The 8,696-nt window shown below is 36.4% G+C and overlaps 1 non-coding gene across 1 annotated transcript; it reads right to left on the bottom strand.

Annotated features, from left to right (window-relative positions):
* Positions 1-3,231: 3,231 nt before the first annotated feature.
* Positions 3,232-3,338, bottom strand: LOC121210355 (small nucleolar RNA R71). Its single transcript, XR_005905468.1, has one exon. It is a non-coding gene; the product is annotated as a small nucleolar RNA R71 (small nucleolar RNA).
* Between the last annotated feature and the right edge of the window lie 5,358 nt (positions 3,339-8,696).

The following is an 8,696-nucleotide window of genomic DNA, read 5'->3' as shown; positions in this document are numbered from 1 at the left end:
CAAACATATATCTACACTTATTCATCACATGGTCATGTTCACATGTATTTTCACTTAGTCGATTTCCCATTGAACTCATCAGAATAATAACAGATACATGATTGCCTGCACATATTACCACCCTTGTAACCGAAGCTATCTAGTACGCATAGTAGCCTGCACTTAATACTACACATGCGACCAACAATTCAGTACACATAGTAGCCTCCACTTAGTACTACACGCATGACCTAACCATCTAATACATGTAGTAGCCTACACTTAGTACTACACACATGACTGAAGTTTTCAGGTACGCATAGTAGCTTGCACTTAGTACTACACATGCGACCTAACTATCTGGTACACGTAGTAGTCTGCACTTAGTACTACCCACGTGACCTAAAACCATCTTAAACACATAGTAGCCTGCACATAGTACTACACATGTGTTCTCACAATGGATCATTTGTATCATTTCTTTTCCGAAGGTTCAACAGGGAAATTCCTTACTTTTTAACATTTTACCAATTCATCCATAATCAATTTCAATTCATGATTTACATCAAGTGATCATTCAATATGCAACCACCTCTCATATAATAACAAAATATTATAACATAATTAAAAATGATATATTATTTACATACAAACTTACCTTCCTTTTCACTCTTTCACAAGTTATCCAACTTAATAAAACATCATGTTATATCAAATTCTCAATATATTCAGCTATTATATAGCAAGCCATCAATGATTACACCATCAAACATTTCATGTGCTACTAGTCATATATCATTGTTCTCACAAATTTTATATACCATTCTTTCATCACTTTTCAATATATTAAATCGTGCCATTTGTGCAATAATAATATAGAATTTTCAATTCAAATATAGCATTACAATATTATAGGCACACGAACTTACTTCGGCACTAAAATAGCAAAAAGGAACCTAACCGTCGATTTTCCATTTTTCACCCGATCTAGGTCCAATCCTCATTTTCCTTGATCAATAATATCACATTTAGTCCAATTATTAGTCACATTATTTAATGTGATCCAAAAGTCACATTTTTGCAAAATTACATTTTTTCCCCTAAACTTTGTCAAAATTACACTTTTTCCACTAGGCTCGTAAAGTGATTTTTATTCAATTTTATCACTCTATGGGCCTAGAAGAACCATTTTCATAACTATAGAAAACTATAATTATCATAAAAACACACCTTTATTACAAAATGGTCCTTTCAGACATTTTCATCGAAAACTGCCTAGTAAAAGTCATTTATTTAACACCCAACACTCATTTTCTACCATTAGACATCAAAATGCATTCATGTACACATGGGTAAATTTTTAAACATGAACCCTAGCTCAAATTAATGGTAGAAATAGATAGATCTTGTTATGGGTATTGCAAAAACGTAAAAAAAACATTAAAAACGAGGGTAGAATGGACTTACAATCGAGCTTGGAAGCTTGAAAAACACTAGCAATGGTTTCTCCAGGCAATTTTTGGCCAAGAGGTTGAATATGGACAAAATTTGGCTTTTAATTTTGATTTTAATTCATTTTAATAACTAAATGACCAAAATGCCCTTAATGAAAAGCTTTGGAAACATGCCTAACCATGTCCATTTTTGTCCACCACTTAACCAATGGTTTAACTACTATATAAAAACCTCCAGTGTAAAATTTCATAACAATTGGACACCTCTAGCATGTAGAACTCAACTTTTGTACTTTTTACGATTTAGTCCTTTTGATTAAATTGAGTGCCCAAACGTCAAACTTTTTGAACGAAATTATATTTATTTGATTCATGCTTATAATGTTTGTGCCTCAATCAATAATTTTTTCAATTAAAATCAAATCTATATTTCGTTCATACGTGATTGAAATGCAGCTAAATTAGCTGAGTGATCCTAAACAGACGACGGCTAATGGATGCATAATTGAAATGTGCATGCTCAATTTAGATCCTAACCCAATTATATTGCAGGTTGCATAACAACTCTAACCAACCTCTGTTATCTGCATAGTTTTTAGATTTGTGTGATTAAACTGTTTCAAACCTAACACGTCCCTGTTACCTTACACGAATGCTAAGAAACCCTTAGTAAATAAGGATCAGTAAAATGTGTATTCACTAAGTAAAGGATCCCGAAAGGACCTAATTTGGTTTCCAAACTCATGAAAGATCGAGTTGCCATGGATTGTTTTTCCAAATGTTTTTAAGCATGTTGATAATAAGTTGAGTTTAATTACAGTAATTGTCCTAGTTTTTTTATGTTATAATTATTGCAAATTGTGTTTAATTTTGCTAAAAGCTATTCCATTCATATAGTTTGCATACTTAGGGTAGTTTTCATTAGAGATCATTTCATTTAGTTTAATATATTTTAATTATCACTTCTCAACTATATTTTGTTTTTATTTACCCAATTGTTAATATAATTTTACAAATTAAGTGACTTAGCACAAATACAATCCCTGTAGAGATAATAACTCGATACTTACTTATTACTTGATAACAATTGTGTACACTTGCACAAACCTACGTAGTACAAGTTTTTAGCATCGTTGCCAGGGATTGTTAACTATTCTCATAGTCATAATTTTTTGTGAAATTATTTAACTCCAATTTGGTTTATTTCTAACATTAATAAACTATTCTTTTTAATTTTGTGATTTTCTTTTCAGGTGTTTATGAGCATAGATCGGATCCTATAGACCTTGAAATTGAGCGAACTTTCAGACAAAGAAGACGTGAACGAATAGCTCAAAGACAATTTGAGATAGACCTTGGAAATTAGAGTCAAGACCAAGGTAATGAAGCCAATCATGTACGAAATCCCATCCACATTGCCGATGGTAAGGATCGATGCATCAGACAATATGCTGTGCCACTTTTCAATGAGTTAAATCTAAGAATTAGAAGGCCATATATTGAGGCAACCTAATTTGAATTGAAACTAGTGATGTTTCAAATGATCAAAATGGTGGGCCAATTCAGTGGTATGCCCATGGAAGATTCACATCCCCAACTTTGATTGTTTATGGAGGTGAGTGATTCATTCAAGATAGCCAGAGTGACTGATGACGCACTAAGGCTGAAGTTATTTCCGTACTTGTTGCAAGATTGAGCATGAGCATGGCTCCATTCATTGCCACCAAGCTCCATATCTACATGGCAAGAAATAGCAGAGAGATTTTTGGTTAAGTTTTTTCTGCCTAGCAAAAATGCTAAGTTGAGGAACGAGATCACAACTTTCTAACAATTGGATGATGAGTCTTTGTACGAGGCTTGGGAGCAATTCAAAGAGTTACTTTATAAGTGTCCTCATCATGGGATTCCTCATTGTATCTAGTTGGAGACATTCTATAATGGTCTCAATGTACATATATGATTGATGGTAGATGCTTCTGTGAACGGTGTAATTTTTTCTAAGTCTTATAATGAGGCTTATGAGATCATTGAGAGGATCATGAGTAATAACTATCAATGGCCAACAAATTGAATAGCTTAAGGAAGACATATAGTCGGAGTTCATGAAGTCGACGCCCTCACTTTGTTATCGGCTCAAGTATCGTCTATTTCCTCTATGTTAAAATAGTTTACCGCTAATAGTGCTAATCATTTTGCAGCTCAACATCAAGTCCGTTCGAAGTAGTTTCCTGTGTGTATTGTGGGGAATGTCATTTTTCAAATCCCTAGTCAGTGTACTATGTGGGGAACCAACATCAAAAGAGGAGCGGACAAGGACCCAGTCCAACTTCTACAGTCCTTCATGGCGTAATCATCCTAACTTTTCTTGGACCAACCAAGGAAATAGACCGAACAACAACTTCTTGCAGCATAGACCCTACCAATTTCAAGGGTTTAATCAGCAACCTCTAAAACACCTCAAGATGAGGCATCAAATAGTTTGCAGAACTTGTTGAAAGTGTACATGGTAAAGAATGATGTTTTGATCCAAAGCCAAGTAGCAACATTGAAAAACTTGGAAAACCAAATGGGTCAGTTAGCTACGAAGCTTCGTAATAGACCACAAGGAACCTTGTCGAGCAATACTAAGAATCCAAGAAATTTAGGTAAAGAACATATCAAGGTAGTGGCATTGCAAAGTGGTAAAATTTTAGAACCTCGATTGATTGATGTCGAAGATAAGCCCGTTGAGAAGAATCAACCAGCTGTTGAAATTCCTACACCAAAGGAATCAGAATCTGCAAATACTAACAAGGTAAATCCTAACTTAGTGAATTCAGATACTTTAGCATCTTCTTTGGATGCAGATTTAGCTACTCAGAAGAGTTATTCGGTTCAACTGAAAGTTCCATCACATCCGTACCCGAAAAGATTGCAACAACACAAGCATAAATAAGAGGTACAATTCAAGAAATTTTTGGATGTTCTGAAGTAGTTACACACCAATGTGGAGGCTTTAGAACAAATGTTGAATTGTAATGCCCTAATTTTCGAGATTTTTGGGATTTCTGTGATTTTCAATGAATTTTAGAAATTCTGTGTTTTAACTATCTGTAGTGGGTCTGAGTATGATAGTGGTGACCCAAGAGTAAATCCAATTCGAGGCAATTTTTGAATTCCCAATTTTAAAAGGAGAGAGTATTGGCATTGAGGGCTTTTAAATTAAAGATGGTAAAATAGGGCACAAGGGACCTGTGGTAAATTGGCATGTAACGCCACATAAGGTATAGGGGAAGTGGCGTGTAGATGTTTATGGGGAGCCAAAGTTCGAGCCTCAAGGTAAGCAAATAGGGTATTTATTTTTGTGAACAAAAAGGGGATGTGATGGAACTCAAGGGGGAACTCTGTTAGGGAGAGTTTAAGCTGGTAAGGGGATTGAGTAAGGATAAGATAAGGGAGGAAATTTAGGAGCTGATCAGGGAGCAAGAGTTGGCCAGCCAAGGGTTTCTGTAGAGGACAAAATTTGGCTAGGTCTATTGATAGTTGTAATTTCGGCACTTCGGGAAAAGTTGTGCCGTTTTTGACAATTATTTTCTCTTCTTCTTTTCTCCTCTCTTCATCTATTTCTTCTTCTTCTTCTTTTCCTCTACAGCAGAATCTTTCTATCATTCTACTCAACTCCACTTCCTTACCATTTGTTTCTAAGCCTTATAGCCGATTGCCATAAAAGCCAAAATTCCGAAAGCCTGTTTTTCTTCTGTGCAGATTTCTCCTAGCCAAACCCTCTGATTCTTCTCTATCTTTTTGGTTGATTCTCTCATCCTCTGAACCCCAAAGTCCTACCAACAAAACCACTACAAAACCCTCATATTTCATCTTTCTCTTCACTATTACAAGAAGCCGAACACCCTATAGTCTTAGGGGCATAGCCGAATCTTTAGACCTTTAAAGATTTGTTTTCTGCTAACAATCGAGGGGTTAGATCTGCATCAGAATCAAATAGGAACTAAGAGGAATCATTGACTAAAGGAATCGGTGGTAAGTTTCTGAATCTATTCTTTATTTCGGGTTTTAGAAAAAGCCAAAACCCCTAAAGGCTTAGGGAGGCTATCAATTGGGCCCTGTGGCTCTTAGGGTTGTGACAATTGTTTTATTGTGATGATAATATGATCTAGAGGCTACTGATCAGAGGCTTGGACAAGTGGAACGACTGGATCTAAACCTAATCGCTAGATTCGGGAAAAGGTAGGATCTCTAGTGCCTAAAGTGTTAATGGCCGACTTTTGGGGTAAGGAGTTTTGTATACAAGTTGTTATGGATTCATAGTTAACGTATTGGTAACTGACTATAGGCAAATGGTGTGTGTAACTCATCAGCGTTTCGTCGCAAACAAGTGTGTAAACGACACTCACTCATAGACTAGATCGGCAAAAGCCGAAAAGCCGAAATGTTGAAAAGTCGATATTTTATGGACTTGCGAGCGTGCGAGCTCTCGAGAGATGGGTTGATTGTAATCCTGGTAATCTCAAGTGATATGATTGCAAAGTGCGCAATTTCGTGCACTTCGATAGATTTGGGCTTAATGGGCCGAAAACGGGATAATGGGCCAACGGGCCCAATTCGGTAATGATGCTCGGTAAGTGTTTCTGTTGATGCGTTGATGGCTTTAATATGTATGTAAACCCTAAAATAGGTAAATTTACTAAAGTACCTTACGTATGAAAATTACCATTATACCCCTAGGTGCAAAATGACCATTATACCCCTAGGGTTGATTTTGACTGAAATGCATGATACTCTTATTCTGTTTGTTGTATGCCATGATATGTATATCTGTTGCATGGGATATGGGTTATAATGATGGAGGAAGTGTTCTGGTGGCTCTGCCACAAATATCTGTTTCTGGTGGCTCTATCACAAATATCAGTTTCTGGTGGCCCTGCCACGATTATCTGTATCTGGTGACTCTGTCACAATATCTGTTCTGGCAGCCATGCTGCATACTTGTGACGTGTAGACAGATGGGTGGGTCGAGTAGTCTCCCCACATGGTGTAAGGCTGGCACGGGGGTGTATACGGATGGATATGGGTTGGGTTTTCTGCATACATGATATATCTGTTCTGTTTCTGTTATGGGCCTATGGGCTTCATTCTGAATTCTGCATAGGGCTAAGGCCCAACTTAATCTGTTTCTGTTGTTTGAACTGGTTTAGACTATGGTTGGGTTATTTTACACACTGAGTTTCCCAAATTCATCCCTTATTTTCATCCACGCAGGTAATCCCCAACCATAGTGGGCTTGGAGCTGTGAGGGATTCAGAGTGGCCACACGTACTGCAAACTTGATTTTCTTCTTATAATTTAATTAGTTTTTATTTACTTTAATTGTTTTGGGTTTTAAGTTGTAATAAGGCCGCTTTAATTATTTTAAATGGTTTTAATATGTTTTACTAGAATAGGTATGATATTATCTTAATCACTGAAACTGATTAGTTTTAGGGCGCGTTTTCAAAAACAGTAATTGATTTTAAAATATCACGACAACAAAGCAAAACTTCAACAACAAAAATGTTTCTCCAAAATTAATCACTTTTCCTTAAACTGGACTTAATTGAATCGGTTTCCTAAGAACATACACTAAGTTAAGGTCTGGCAATGGTGGTGTGCATGTCTAGGATTGGATCCAAAGGGAGCTTGGTACTTAAGCAGTCCGATGGACTCACCTCCTCTTTTCTGGTTTCTTACTTGGTGCTCAGCTTCCATTCACTTTAACCTATAATGAAATTAACCTATGATCAATAAGTACGATTTCCTAGATTAAAAATAAAAATTGTTTTTAACGTTTCGTTGTGGCACATCGGATCCGGTCGTAACGTTTGGGCCAGGTTTGGGGTGTTACATGAATTATGTGAAGTTTATGAAGGATATACTGTCCAAGAAGAAACGACTGAGTGAGTATGAGACTGTCGCTTTAACAAAGGAGTACAGTCCGTTCCTGCAGAAAAAACTGCCATCAAAATTGGAAGACCTAGGAAGCTTTACTATACCCTGTAACATTGGTAAATCTTATTGTGGTAAAGCTTTGTGTGACTTAGGAGCGAGTATCAACTTGATGCCTAAGTCTATTTCCAAGATGCTAGGGATAGGTGAAGTAAGACCTACAACTGTAACGCTTCTGCTAGTAGATCGATCTTTAGAATATCCTGAGGGAAAGATCGAGGATGTTTTGGTAAGAGTCGATAAATTTATTTTTCCTGCTGATTTCATTGTCTTAGATTTTGAAGTAGATAAGGAACTGCTGATCATCCTTGGGAAACCTTTCATAGCCACGGGAAGAACGTTAATTGATGTGCAGAAAGGTGAACTCACCATGTGAGTTCAAGACGATCAAGTAACCTTTAACATTCTTAAAGCGATGAAATTGCTCGATTTGGCAAAAGAGTGTTCAGTTATGGAAGAAATAGAATCCTTGGTTTCTATGGAAAATAATTTTGAAGAAGATCCATTTGGGAAGCCTTAGATCTTAACCCTTTGGAGGATGAAGAAGGTGAAGAAAACATGGCTTTGATGGAAGTCAATCCGAGAAATTTTATTCAATCCACATAGTTTGAACCGTTAGAGTTAGAAGTTAGAAAATTTGTGCAACCCAAGTTCTTAACTGAAGAACCACCTAAACTCGAACTAGAGGTACTTCCTTCCCATTTGAAATACGTTTCTTTAGGTGACTGTTCCACTTTTCCTATGATTATTTAGCAGAATTGATGAAAGATCAAGAGGAGCAACTAATTGATGTTCTAAAGAAATTTAAGAAAGTAATTGGTTGGACCATAGTAGATATTCGAGGTATAAGTCCTTCTTTTTATATGCATAAAATTATTTTAGAAAAAGGTGAAAGAGCTTGAATTGATGGAAAAGGAGGCTTAATCCTATTATGAAAGAAGTTGTGAGAAAGGAAGTGATCAAATGGTTAGATGCAGGAAAGATTTATCCTATTTCAGATAGTTCGTGGGAAAGTCTGGTGCAATGTGTACTGAAGAAAGGTGGAATCACGATTGTTGAAGTGTAACGAGTTGATTCCAACAAGAATCGTTACTGGTTGGAGAATTTGTATTGATTACAGGAAATTGAATAAAGCCACTCAGAAGGACCATTTTCTGTTGCCTTTTATGGATCAGATGTTAGATCGACTGGTAGGTAATGAATTCTATTATTTTTTAGATGGCTATTCGGGATATAACCAAATAGTTGTAGCTCTGGAGGACCAACATAAAACAACCTTTACTT

The sequence above is a fragment of the Gossypium hirsutum genome, chromosome A11 (genome assembly GCF_007990345.1).
Source record: "Gossypium hirsutum isolate 1008001.06 chromosome A11, Gossypium_hirsutum_v2.1, whole genome shotgun sequence".
Taxonomy (NCBI): Eukaryota; Viridiplantae; Streptophyta; class Magnoliopsida; order Malvales; family Malvaceae; genus Gossypium; species Gossypium hirsutum.
Note: the sequence above shows the minus strand (reverse complement) of the source record. Positions and strands in the feature narration are given on the sequence as shown.